The sequence below is a fragment of the Mobula hypostoma genome, chromosome 25, assembly GCF_963921235.1.
Source record: "Mobula hypostoma chromosome 25, sMobHyp1.1, whole genome shotgun sequence".
In the NCBI taxonomy this organism is placed as follows: domain Eukaryota; kingdom Metazoa; phylum Chordata; class Chondrichthyes; order Myliobatiformes; family Myliobatidae; genus Mobula; species Mobula hypostoma.
Window position 1 is genome coordinate 37,764,034 of NC_086121.1, and position 14,940 is coordinate 37,778,973.

The following is a 14,940-nucleotide window of genomic DNA, read 5'->3' on the forward strand; positions in this document are numbered from 1 at the left end:
CTATGCCACAGAGCCACCCATGGAGCCATGAACTTGGCTGCTGCTGCCTTCCCCTGATGAGACATCTCCCCCCAACAGTATCTAACACAGTATATCTGTTTAGGAGAGTGATGACCTCAGGGGACTCCTGCACTACCTGCCTACCGCTACACTGTTTAGTGGCCACCCATTCCCCTTCTGCCTGTGTAGGCTTTAGCTGTGGTGTGGCCAACTCACTGAATGTGCTATTCATGACTTTCTCAGCATCGCGGATGCTCCAGTATGAATCCAGTCGCAGCTCCAGCTGCTCAAAGTGGTCTGCCAGAAGCTGCAGCTGGACACATTTCCTGCACACATAGTCGTCAGGGACAATGGAGGTATCCCTGATTTCCCACATGCTGTAGGAGGAACAAACCATGGGGCCGATCTCAGCTGTCATGACCTACCCAATACACTACAGCCTTGCTGCCTTCCTTGCTTCAAATAAAATACCGCTACAGACTGTTCTCCTTTTAAAGGAACTTAAAGGAGTGAAGCTCGTCCTCAGCCTCTGCTTGCCAAAGCTTCTTGAGACAAAGCCTTCCTACTCTGTCTCCCTCTACTCTGTCGCCCGCTCTATCAAACTGCTCTCTTTTAAATAGTCCTGCTGCCTCACGGACTGACTTGCACACACTTGCGCAGTCCTGTCCCAATCAACCGTCGAGAAAATATGATATTCTACACTTAATGCAATCTTGAATCATTACTCTTCTTGCAAAATGTTTTACTCCTGATGTACTCCATCCAAACAGCTGCATAATGGCACCCGAGTTGAGTAGCCCAGTTCCTGCGGAAAAATTCAAAGTTTTGAGGCTTTCTTCAGGAAAACAACGGTACCAAAACTGTAGGGAGAATGATGCTATCTCCAAACTTGCTGCAGATCTTATGAAGATCTGCATTCATTGGCAAGCTGCAATGGTGAAAGTGCAACTGAGCCAACACTTTCTTCAGGCCCAATGTCAAACTGTTTACCAAAGAGAAAACATGGAGATGCAATCAAGAAGAACCATCGACGAACCATATTAAGGATCAGATGCCAATTGGCAATCCGCTGAAGAGGGACCCATAACTCAGCAAATGGTGGTTGCTGCTACCCAAGTCATAATATACATTCCTTCTGTCAGTAAATAGGCTCATATGGGTTCATCATTGAACAGTTCACCAATGCTATGATTGGACTACTGATAGATGAAGCCATATTTATTTGAATAATCAAGCCTACAAAAGTGTTTTGAAAGCCTCGTCTTACTGGGTTCTTCCTAGCTGACAGCATAGCTGAAAGACAACTGGGAATGTTGGTGTGACTGTTTTTGTCTGAATTACAGGTAACAATAAAGAAACACTTTACTAACCACTTTTTAGTATATACAGCAGAATTGGTTGCCGCCATTTTGAGTTTACAATGGGTGGAAGAAATTTGTCCTTCCTAAATTGTAATTTATTCAGATTCTTTTTTGGTTTTTGTTAGTGGTAAAACAGGGCATTCTAGCAGTAGGCCAGATTTACTGCTGGAAGCCCTTCAAACTTAAATTCATATTCAAAGTATTGACCTTGTGGGGTCCCTGCACATGGAGGTGCTGAGGGAAATGAGTGGGCTGATTGTTCAGCTTTTTAAAAAAAAGCTGTTAAAAGTCCAGCTGTGGATATAGACCATCCACTTAGCAAATCAAAAGCTAAGTGGTTGGTGGGGGTGGGGTTAAGAATTAGGGGATTATGGCAAGACTGGTGGGATAATGGCACAAAGGGAGAAACTTCTACAGAATACATAAAACCTTTGGGTTGATGGAAGAAGGGGGTAGCATTGTATTCGCTTGACTTAGAATTGGGCATACCATGCCTAATTATTCCTTGTATCTTATTGGAAAACACTTTGCATTGTGTAGGTTTTATCATGTTACGTACCCTGTAACTGGGTTGCCAAACCAGCAGAAATGGAATGCTTGGAGTCTGTGATTACTAGGAACTAATAAAGTTTTATTAAAGAAAGAAATAATACAGTACACTAATCATAAGGATATAAATGTAACAGGTTAGCAATGATAATACACACATATTCACAGAACTAGGGTGGTAGGAATCAACCAAGTTCTGTCGCAGTCCAGGGGTAAAATGATCAGTCTTAAGTGAAGCAGAGTTCAGTTCAGTTTAGTGCAGTTCGAAGTAGTTGCTGTTGTTGTACCGTTGGAGAGAGAGAGTGGGAGATGCAGTTGGTTTCAGACAGACCTTTTGATGTCTTCGCAGTTGGTTTCGGGCAGACCTTCTGATGTCTTCTAATCCTGCTGTGGTCACCGACTGTGACCCCTCTGTTTCGGATGCGATCATTCTTCCGCGGTGAACCCGGCACCCAGGCAAGGGCGGACACACACCCCAGCTTCCCACTGATCGTACCTTTACACCCTGTGAGCCTCTGATCAGTTCCCACGAACCGGTCCTCCAAACTCCCACCACTTGTGGGGGCACACTGCTCTTTCCAGGGTCTTGTGGCGTGTCTCGTGCCTTAGCAAACCTGCTGCTTTTATCCCCCTGCTGGGGTATCACCTGTCCAACAAACTTCAAACAGTTCAGGTTCAAAGCAACCGGTCTGTCAATATCTGAATTGTTTCTTTCCAGTTAATCCCTCTCTTCTCTCTTATTAGCATTTTGAATGTTTCTCCATTGTCTTTCATTATCTCTCTCATTAGCATCATCCGTCTGGTAGCTCTGCTTGGCGTCACACATGACAATCATCATTAGGAATCAGTTGACGACTTACTATTACAATGAAGCATATAAGCTTGAAATTAAATGCAAGCTTCACTACTATCTTTGAGGGTTGATAGTTTTCATTTTAAAAACTTTAAGTTATGCAAGTCACTTTAGTATTCTTCTCATTATTTACAAACTATTGGGCTTTTTGGGGTACTTTAGTTTTCATTTGATAAAGGACTAGTAGAGATTTTATTTCCTAACTCTCTGCACCCCACTCCAGTCCAATTGGTGGTGGTAATGCACCTTTAAGTTGGACTGCCAACCACCACTAAATTCAGAAGGACAATATATTGAACGCTGAAGAAATATGATTACTGACACGTGCTAAATGCATTACCTGAATCGCTACATTACTCAATAGAAAACTAATATATAAAATGTCAGCAACAAATGTCAGTAATAGAGCACACAGCTCATCCTTGAGTTATCATCCTTGAATAATCTTCATTTCCACCTAACAAGATACCAAAAGGACAAGGAATCCCTACAGTTAAATGCCAGATGCATTCTCCCTTGTGAAATGGTGCTTAACTAAGACAGAGTAGCAACTGGACTTCCACCATCCAATAGGGATGCATGAGCTGCTTCTGTAGCTGGCAAAATGCAATCCTAACTTCCCAGTGCACTCTGGTATATCTTTCTTCTGAGTACATGGTTAAGCCAACCTGGCTCGGTGCACTCAGCTGACAACAAGTGATTGCATGTGCCCAATAGAAATAGAGATACAGTTCTCCTTGTGCTAACCCTATCAATTCTATTGCAGGTTGGGATATCATACACCCTGCATTAGTTTGCCAATACTTCTCTGAACAATAATGATTTTCCTTAATAATGATACTCAGTTAATGAAGTAATGTATTACATAAATGCACATTTTTTTTAAACTCTACCCATTTTTGCATGGTTCTCAGTGAGTCCAGACTGAAGTCCTCCTAGAATATTCTTAACTCTTAACACCATGCATCCTGCAGGAATGATGAATGTCTGTTGCTCCAGAATCTAGTTTTTTTAGAAAAAGCCTTTAATGTTACTTGGAGCAGCACATGAAAACAAAGAAAATAAGAGCAGGCCTTTCAGCCCTTCGGGCCTACTCCACCATTCATTCTGACCATGGTTGGTCATCCACTCAGAACCCTGAAGCTGCTTTTTCCCTGTTTTCATTGATACCAATAGCAACAATCAATACATCTACCACCTTCCTGAATATATTTAATGACTTAGCCCTCACTACTTTCTGTGCTATAGCTCCACAGGTTCACCACCTGGGTAAAAAGTTTTCACTGAATTTGACTTTTACTGCATACCTGTGGTTCCTTGTTCTGAAGTCTCCATCCATCAGTAATATTCTTCCTATATTTAGTCTTGATATGCCTGTTAATATTTTACAGATTCTGTCTAATTCTTCTCAGCTCCAATGAATTAGGAATTCCATCAGTTCAGTTCCTCATACATCAATGCTTCCCTCCAAGAACCTATCTTGTAAATCTTTGTCGCAGTCTCTTCATAGCAAGAACATCCTCCAGATGAGACCAAAGCCATACATACAGCTTGATGAGGTTTCACCCAAGGCCTTGGGCAGTTGCAGCAAGACATGTTGCTTCTGTAAAAATCATTTGCAATAAAGGCTAACAGACCAGTTACCTCCTTAACTGCTTGCTCTTCAACTGCTGCACAAGGACCTCTAGATCTTGTTGTATCTGCATTTTCTGAGTCTACCACAATTCAAATAATAATCTTGATTTTTAGAACAGAAGTGGCTGACTGCATTGAACCTTGTGAAGGCTGTGCATTTTCCATTCACCCAACTTGCCCAAATCCTACTAAAGCTTCTATTTCTTAATCCTCACACTTCCTCCCAAATCTGTGTTTACAAATGTGTAAATTTCACTCTTTCTTATCTCATTCAAATTTTTGATATTTATTTGATTTGTTTAGTGATGCAGTGCAGAACAGACCTTTCCCACCCACCAATTTAACCCTTATCACAGGACAATTTATAATGACCAATTAACCTACTAACTAATTAATCTTTGGACTGCAGGAGGAAACTGGGGCACCCAGAGAAAACCCACAGGTGCACATGGGAAGAATTTGCAAACTTTTTTTTTTACAGAGAATGCTGGAATTGAGCAAACTCCGATGCCCCAAGCTGTATTAGCGTAAAGCTAACTACTACACTACCATGGTGCCCCAATATGTGTTATGGATAGCTGGAGCCCAAGCACTGATCCCTGAGGGAATCCATGCCAAAAACGGACCCCTTATTGGATGCACTCAGCAGGTTGTGCAGCATTGTGCAACAAAAAAAGAGTTGATGTTTTGGGTTGAAACACTGAATCAGTATTGGTGACCTCACAGAAAGCTTAAAATATTTAACAGAGCAAGTACAGCTATAATAGAACTTTGAAGATTGTTGCAGCAGTTAACTTTAGCTTCAGTGTTAGTAAAACCTCCTTAGCCTACAAGTTAAAGAAGGTAGATGATGGCCACTGGGAGGCAGCATTGTCCTGTTTTCTTGAAAAAACAAACAATTCCAGCATTCTCTGCTTAAAAAAAAGTTTGCAAATCAAGGCCAGCATTAGTGGTTTCAATAGTTTAAGGAAAGGGGAGAGGAGCGCAGAAATTGCAAAAAGAGAATGATTTATTTGGGGTGTGTGCATGTGTGTTAAATCAAGACTTAGGTTTTCTATGTTGGACCCAAGGCTAAGGTCAAATAACTTCTATCACAAGCTCCACTGATCCTGAAACAAAAACTGAAACTCTAATTTTCCATGTGGTCACTGGGAGATCCTGCTTTCTCTGGCGGACAGGCACTTCACCTGTGAGTCGGCTGGGGTGATATACTGCGTCCGGTGCTCCTGGTGTGGCCTTCTATATATTGGTAAGACCCGACTCAGGCTGGGAGACTGTTTTGCTGAACACCTACGCTCTGCCTGGTTGCATTGGAATTTTCATGGAGTTTTGTGTGGAACAGCTAAAAGTTCAGGACTTTAGCACAGAACAAGCTAAAGTACAACGGCAATTGTTGGGACATGTACAAAAAAATTTACGAATAAATTGTGTGTGTTTGCTTTAATGTTTTGAGTTGGTTAAAACTGTTAATAGTGATTTTTATTTAAATTTAAATTTTTATTTTTACTTGTTTGTGCTTGTATGTATGTTTCCGTACCAGGCTGTGACGCAAGCAGTTTGATTACTCTCAACTGTGCATCTATAGAAGTTTGTCAAAAGTGTACTGCAACATTCTGAATCTGTGCAAACTTGTTAGAAAGTGGTGGCACTGTAGTACCGCCTGGATGATGGCAGTTGCATGCTGGTCCCTGGATAGATCTCCTAAAATGAAAACGCCAAAGAATTTTGAAGGAATTTAAACTACTGACACCCCCCCCCCCCACCTCCGACACTCTAATGATGACTGGCTCATGGACCTCTGGCCTTTTCCTCCTGTTGATAATCAGCTGTTTGGTTTTGCTGACATTGACTGGAAGGTGGTTGTTGTGGCACCACACCATCAATCTCCCTCCTATATGCGAATTCATCAGTACCTTTCATTCAGCCAACTTCAGTGGTGTCATCAGCAAATGTAAATCTGGCATTGGAACAGTACTTAGTAACACAATCATAGCTATAAAGAACATAGAATAGTACAGCACAGTACAGGCCCTTTGGCCCACAATGTTGTGCCAACCTTCAACCCCTGCCTCCCATATAAGCCCCCACCTTAAATTCCTCCATATACCTGTCTAGTAATCTCTTAAACTTCACTAGTTTATCTGCCTCCACCATTGAGTCAGGCAGTGCATTCCACGCACCAACCACACGCTGAGTAAAAAAACCTTCCTCTAATATCCCCCTTGAACTTCCCACCCCTTACTTTAAATCCATGTCCTCTTGTATTGAGCAGTGGTGCCCTGGGGAAGAGGCGATGGCTATCCACTCTATCTATTCCTCTTATTATCTTGTACACCTCTATCATGTCTCCTCTCATCCTCCTCCTCTCCAAAGAGTAAAGCCCTAGATCCCTTAATCTCTGATCATAATGCATACTCTAAAGTAAGCATTACTTACTTTCTATAAAGTAAGAAAGACAGATGCTTCTGTGCTGATGGTGGATGTGGAGAAGATGTTAACAATTCATACTAACTGGGATCTGCCAAGGAAATTCGGGGTCCGGTTGCATAAGGAGATTCTGCAATCTAGCACTTGAAGCTTAGAGATGAGTTTTGAGGGGATGATTAGATTAGATTATGAGAACACTCAGTCCTCTTTTATTGTCATTTAGAAATGCATACATGCATTAAGAAATGATACAATGTTTCTCCGGAGTGATACCACAGAAAACAGGATAAACCAAAGACTAACACCGACAGAACCACATAATTATGACATATAGTTACAGTAGTGCAAAGCAATACCATAATTTTATGAAGAACAAACCATGGGCACGGTAAATAAAGTCTCAAAAGTCCCCGTGTCAATCGACTCCCGAGTCCCCGATAGCAGGCGGCAAAAGGGAGAAACTCCCTGCCATAAACCTCCAGGCACCGTCAACTTGCCAATGCCTTGGAAGCAACCGACCACAGCCGACACGGAGTCCACCTGTCTGAAAACTTCGAGCTTCCGACCAGCCTCTCCGATACAGCCTCCCAAGCACCATCCTCTGCCGAGCGCCTTCAACTTCGCCCTGGCCGCTGAACACGCAAAGCTGAGGATTTCGGGGCCTTCTGCTCCGGAGATTCCGGTTGCCACACAGTGGCAGCGAAGCGGGCATTTCAGAAGTTTTCCAGATGTTTCTCCGTACTCTCATGTCCGTCTCCATCAAATCAGAATTGTGCACGGTCCCCTACTTGACATGATGGTGTCAAATGCTAACTTTAATCAATGAAAGTATAAGATATATGCATCTTCATTGTTAAGGTGAGAAGAGCTGTGTGATGGGCCAATGAAATGGTATCTGCTGTTGACTTGTGATGGTAGGCAAACTGGAGAGAATCCAGGTCACTCCTCAGACAGGAGTTGATGTGCTTCATGACCAAGCTCTCGAAGCACTTCATTCATAGTGGATGTAAGTGCTACTGAATGGTCATTGAGACAGATTACCACATTCTGCTTGGGCACCACTATACTGGAAGCCTGCTTGAAGCAGGTAGGTAGCTCAGACAGCTGAAGTGAGAGGTTGAAGATGTCTGTAAACCTGTATTAACCATATCCAGCCTCTTGATTAATACAGGTCTTTACTACTCGACAGGGCAACTTTGGGGCCAGATACTTTCCATGGATCCACTCTCGTGAAGGATGCTCTCACAAACGCTTCAGAGAGGGAGTTCACAGGGTCGTCAGGGTTAGTAGGGTCCTGTCAGTGAAAAGCTTGTTTTTGTTGATGTCGCTTGGTTTGTTCTTTGTAGGGGGTGATGGCATTCAGGTCCTGCCACAGTTGTCAAGCATCCCTCTGTGATTTGAATTTAGTCTGGAATTGCCACTTTGTTTGTCTGACGGCTTTCTGGAAGTCATGCCTGAACCTCCAGTGGTTTCCTGGATTGCTAGTCGTAAATGCCATCATTCCAGCCCTCAAAAGATTTCAAATCTTGGTTCATCCATGGCTTTTTGTTGGGGAAGACACTGAATGATCTTATGATACTCACTTGTCCATGAGTGTCTGCGACAACCGTAGTGATTCATTCGGATCTTCTGAGTCCTTGAATATGGCCAGTCTACTGACTCATGAACCAATCCTCTGCCACTTGTGACCATCTTTTTGTTGTCCTTGCCTCTGGTGCCTTGGTCTTTAGTCTCTGCCTTTATGCAAGTAGGAGGACAGCCAGATGGTCAGATTTCTGGAAATACGGTTGGCATGTTAGATGGTAGTGTAGCAGTGGTTAACTGTGTTGGGTTTTCTGGTGCCTCAGGTGATGTGCTGATGGCATTTGGGCAGAGATTTCTTCAAGATTGTGAGTTGCAAGTGGGACAAAGCAATGTCAAGGTGATTTAGAGAACTGGGTGAATGGGAAAAATACATGGTGAATCCAATATAATGCAATGAACTGTGATGTTATCCATTAAGGTAGACAAATCAACAAGACCGAGTATTATTGAAGGAATGGTAGATGAAGAAACAATTATATTTTTAAAAAATGCAATAAGTATCACCAGCCACTGAAAGTAAGCTCACATGCATATAAAAAGATAAGTAATATGTTGGCCTTCACTAGAAAACGGGTCATGAGTACAGGGTCAGGGATGTCTTACTACAATTAGGCAGGGTCCTGGTGACACCTGCCTAGGACTGGAGAAAAAAAGATGAGAAGTCACAAGGGTCTCTGCCCAAAACATTGACTGTTTACACTTTTCCATTGATGCTGTCTGGCCTGAAGATTTACCAGACTGATTTCTGGAATGGCAGAACCATTGTATGAAGAGAAATTCAGTTGATATAGTACAGAAGAATAAGAGATGATCTAATAGAAATATGTAAATTTCTGACATGGATCAACAAGCTGAATGCAAGGAGGATGTTTCCCTGGCTGAGGATCAAGAACCATGAGTCACAGTCTTATGATGCAGGATATGTCATTCAGGATGAGCTGAGAAGTTTCTTTACTCAAAAGGCAGTAAATCTTTGGGAATCTTGTCCAGAATGTCTCAGTCTCCATCTCCGTACCTCCCTATGTTTAATTGCCATGGTTAGCAGATTTGGATTCTAATTCAGTTTACGATCTATTCTGGTTACTCCTTTTTCTTGCTACTTTTGGCCTACAGATAATTTGAACTGAAATATGCCTTTTGATTTTGTTTTCTGTGTATTGACTTATGTTTTTTTAGGTTGCCGTTTGCACATGGGATGGGGGCTTTGATGGTTTGATGTTTTTCTTTAAACATGGTTCCATGGTTCTTTGTTTCAGGTCTGTATGCGGAGAGGATGAATTTCAGGATTATGTGCTGCATACATACTTCGATAATAAGTAAGTGCTTTGAATCTTAAACTCTGAATCCATCAATGCCCACCACATACCTGCATAGTTGATTACATGGGCAGAAGGTTCAAGAATCAGTATAGAGTGAAAATGGTTGCTAAAACAACCAAAAGTTGTGATAATCTTTTTAATATAGTACATGATTACAATTGAGCAAGAACAGCAGAGAAGGCAGTGAGATTCAATTGTAATATATAAAGGGAGCTGAATTTTTATCTGAAAAGAATTTACTGGCTACAGTGGGGAAAAATAGGGAAGTAGCTCTTACCAGTTTAACAGTAATCCTGTGAAAGGGGAACATCAGACTGCTTTTATTTTGGAACAATATTTTTTTAAAGATTGTGTCAAATTGCTTCAAAATTACAAATACCACCAACTTAGTTGATCAATGTCGAGCTTGTTTATGAGCTTAGGTCACATATCTGAAAGACACTGCAGTGCATCAGGTAGCAGGAACAGGAAGTAAATCAATGGACAATGCATGATATGAAATGGAATTTTTGGATCTTACTGAGAAATTTTATTAAACAGCCAGAGTAATTAATAAGAGGAATAACAAACACTTTACAGCACTTGAAACTTCTCTTCACATTTTTTTTTCTGTGATAAGCCTCCAGTTCGAAAACAGTAATCTGATGGTGAGTTCATATCTTCTTCAGGCACCTTAATAACAATAGATTTATTCTGTAAATCAATACAAATAGTAAGGCGTCAAAGGTTTCAAGTGTGATTAAACTATCAAGAGGCCAACCAGGTTGGATCCATATTCTGTAGAGTTTAGGAAGGTGAGGAACATGTACATCCTAAGGGTGAATAACAGTGGTTTTTGAGATTTTTCCACCTGTTTGGAGACTTAAACAAAAGAAGGTAGTTAGTAGAGGTATTTTGAAATTTATTTTTTCCAAGGGTGATGAACCTTTAAACACTTTGCCCCAGAGAGTCGCAAAGATCAGCTCATTGAAAGTATTTAAAATGGAGATGGATAAAGGTTTCAACAATTGGATGATGGAGGCTGGTGAGGATGTGGCACAGATGGGTTGCTGAGGCCTGGTTATACCAACAATAGTTGTATTTAATTATGGGGCTAAGTGGCCTACTCCTGCTCCTATTTTCTTGACCTTAGAATGTTCTGTCAGAAGCCACTAACTCACAGTTATAAAAGCCAAAACCAGACACTCATAAGAAAGGATGTACTAATATTGGAGAGGGTTCAAAGGAGGTTCACGGAAATGATTCCAGGATTGGAAGCCTTATCATATGAAGAGCATTTGATAGCTCTGGGCCTGTACTGACTGGAATTCTGAAGAATGAGGGGTGACCTCGTTGAAACTTATCAAATGTTAAAAGGTCTCAGCAGAGTGGATGTGGAGAAAATGTTTCCTATGGTGGGGGAGTCAAAGACCAGAGGAGACAGCCTCAGAATAGAGGGGCATTCTTTTAGAACAGAGATGAGGAGCAATTTCTTTAGCTAGAGAGTGGTAAACGTGTGGAATTTGTTTATATAGGAAGACATCCCACCTCTCCCGGAAGTTCCAGGAGTCTCCCACATATCAATGGCAGCTCCCTGACGCCTGGAAATTATACACAATATCCCAGATATCGATTATTTTTTTTTGTTTTGGAGAGAGGGAGAAGGAGCATCCTGATAGGTCTACTTAGCACGAAGAGAGACCAATCAGTTTTCTCTGTGGGCGGGCTTTACAGTCGACATCAAAAATAATAACAGTGTTGCTCACTGTAGTGTTTGCAACAGTGACTTTTCTATTGCCCATGGTGGGTTAAAATGTAAAAGATATGTTGAGGTGAGTTTAACAGGTGTCATTCATTTATTAGCATAGCTAACGTTATTTAACCTAGCTGGCTGGCTGCTAAGGAGCTACTCTATTGACGTCCTACGTGATGAGGCCAAACTCCCTGTAGACTTGCTTAAGGTTGTAATAGAATAAACATGATAATATAATATAAGTACATATTTTAATGTCACATTTTCTGTGTATACCCAACTTGGTTTACAGATTAGACAAAATCACTAAACAAAGTATTACATACATCCTTGGAGGTTGACGGGCGGGGGGTGCGGAATATGGGGTTGCGGGGGGGGGGCAGGGGTGCTACCTCCCTGAAATGGTGGTACTACCTCCCTGAAATGTGTTTTTGCAGGGTGGGATGTCTGATATAGGTGCCTGTGCAGACCAAGTCATTGGGTATATTTAAAGCAAAGGTTGGTAGATTCTTAACTAATCGGGGCATGAAAGGATACAAGGGTGAAGGTGGGAGATTGGGACGGAGAGGGAAAATGATCAGCCATGATGAAATGGCAGAGCAGACTCAATGGGCCAAATGGCCTCATTCTGCTCTTGTATCTTATGGTCTTAAAGCCTGAAGGGCTTAACACCAAGGTGTAAAACATATTGTGGACAGTGTATGGAATTGTAAAGCTTAACTTGGATCTGAAAACAACACAACGAAGATCTGCAGAAGTCAAGCTAAAAAGAAAAGCAACTTGGAGTAAAGTCATGGAATCATTGAATGATTTGCCAGACATTTGTTGAAGAGCCTTCTCTCTGTTTTAAACATCACATTTTAAAAACAGGCAAAACATAGTTATTTTAGATACTAAATGGAGAAATTTCACAATAACAAATTGGCATATTATCACTAATATTTGACAACATAACTTTTTTTCCCCCATTATTAACAACTTCTGCATTCTTCTTTCCATGTAGTGTTGACTGGTTCTCTGTTGAATACTCTTGATTTAGCAGCTTAATGGGATGTCAGCTTTCATTTTGGACCTGTTAGATGGAATTAATAGCTGCTAATTGCCTGCAGTCCAGTTTTCAATCACTCTAGTTCATTGAAAATACTTTTGAAGCTGACTTGAAATAACTTGAATGGCCAGCTGAGTTTTTGTACCACCTGGTATGTTTGCAGCAGGTGGTGATTTAATTTCCATCCACTTGATTATATGAATGCAGTGCAATCCACAGCAGCCAAAATAGGAGGGAAAAGTTGGAGGTATAAATTTATTCAGATATTCCAAACCTAAATCCTAAACTTTAGTTTTTTTTTCCAATGTTTAGCATTTTGGAGATAGTGATCACAATTCTATCTCCTTTACCATAGCATTGGAGAGGGATAGGAACAGACAAGTTAGGAAAGCGTTTAATTGGACTAAGGGGAAATATGAGGCTATCAGGCAGGAACTTGGAAGCATAAATTGGAAACAGATGTTCTCAAGGAAACATACAGAAGAAATGTGGCAAATGTTCATGGTTATTTGTGTGGAGTTCTGAATAGGTACATTCCAATGAGGCAGGGAAAGGATGGTAGGGTACAGGAACCATGGTGTACAAGGGCTGTTGTAAATCTAGTGAAGAAGAAAAGAAGAGCTTTCGAAAGGTTCAAAAAGATAGGTAATGATAGAGACCTAGAAGATTATAAGGCTAGCAGGAAGGAGCTTAAGAATGAAATTAGGAGAGCCAGAAGGAGCCATGAGAAGGCCTTGGTGGACAAGATTAAGGAAAACCCCAAGGCATTCTACAAGTATTTGACGAGCAAGAGGATAAGAGGTCAGAGAATAGGACCAATCAAGTGTGACAGTGGAAAAGCATGTAAGGAACGGGAGGAGATAGCAAAGGTACTTAATGAGTACTTTGCTTCAGTATTCACTATGGAAAAGGATCATGGCAATCATAGGGATGACTTACAGTGGAGTGAAAAGCTTGAGCATGTAGATATTAAGGAAGAGGATGTGCTAGAACTGTTGGAAAGCATCAATTTGGATAAGTCACCGGGACTGGAAAAGATGTACTCCAGGCTACTGTGGGAGGCGAGGGAGGAGATTGCTGAGCCTCTGGCATGATCTTTGCATCATCAATGGGGACAGGAGAGGATCCAAAAAGGAGTAGAGATAGCCCAGGAAATTATAGACCAGTGAGTCCTACTTCAGTGTTTGTTAAATTGATGGAGAAGATCCTGAGAGGCCGGATTTATGAACATTTGGAGAGGCATAGTATGATTAGGAATAATCAGCATGGCTTTTTCAAAGGCAGATCATGTCTTACAAGCCTGATTGAATTGTTTTGAGGAAGTGACTAAACACATTGAAGGTAGAGCAGTAGATGTGTTTATGGATTTCAGCAAAGCATTTGATAAGGTACCCCATGCAAGGCTTATTGAGAAAGTGAGGAGGCATGGGATCCAAGGGGACATTGCTTTGTGGATCCAGAACTGGCTTGCCCACAGAAGATAAAGAGTGGTTGTAGACGGGTCATATTCCGCATGGATGTCGGTGACCAGTGGTGTTCCTCAAGGACCTGTTCTGGGACCCCTACTCTTTGTGATTTTTATAAGTGACCTGGATGAGGAAGTGGAGGGATGGGTTAGTAAATTTTCTGATGACACAAAGGTTGGGGGTGTTGTGGATAGTGTGGAGGGCTGTCAGAGGTTACAACGGGACATTGGTAGGATGCAGAATTGGGCTGAGAAGTGGTAGATGGAGTTCAACCCAGATAAGTGTGAGGTTGTTCATTTTGGTAGGTCAAGTATGATGGCAGAATATAGCATTAATGGTAAGACTCCTGGCAGTGTGGAGGATCAGAGGGATCTTGGGGTCAGAGTCCATACGACACTCAAAGCTGCACGCAGGTTGACTCTGTGGTTAAGAAGGCATACGGTGCATTGGCCTTCATCAATTGTGGGATTGAGTTTAGGAGTGGAGAGGTAATGTTGCAGCTTTCTAGGACCCTGGTCAGACCCCACTTGGAGTACTGTGCTCAGTTCTGGTTGCCTCACTACAGGAAGGATGTGGAAACCATAGGGTGCAGAGGAGATTTACAAGGATGTTGCCTGGATTGGGGAGCATGCCTTATGAGAATAGGATGAGTGAAATCTGCCTTTTCTCCTTTGAGCAACAGAGGATGAGAGGTGACCTGATAGATGTGTACAAGATGATGAGAAGCATTGATCGTGTAGATAATCAAGCTTTTCCCCAGGGCTGGAATGGCTAGCAGAAGAGGGCACAGTTTTAAGGTGCTTGGAAGTAGGTACAGAGGAGATGTCAGGGGTAAATTTTTTTTTACGCAGAGAGTGGTGAGTGCTTGGAATGGGCTGCCGGTGACAGCGGTGGAGGCATATACGTTAGGGTCTTTTAAGAGACTCCTAGATAGGTACATAGAGCTTTGAAAAATAGAGGGCTATG

At 41.9% G+C, this 14,940-nt stretch overlaps 1 long non-coding RNA gene across 1 annotated transcript in view; it reads left to right on the forward strand.

Moving 5' to 3' along the window:
• The first annotated feature begins 5,512 nt into the window (after positions 1 to 5,512).
• LOC134337863 (uncharacterized) overlaps positions 5,513 to 14,940 on the forward strand; it is a 32,706-nt gene continuing 23,278 nt past the window's right edge. Inside the window, exons 1-2 of the long non-coding RNA XR_010016094.1 lie at positions 5,513 to 5,647; positions 9,666 to 9,725. This is a non-coding gene — a long non-coding RNA (uncharacterized LOC134337863). The remainder of the gene's footprint in view (positions 5,648 to 9,665; positions 9,726 to 14,940) is intronic.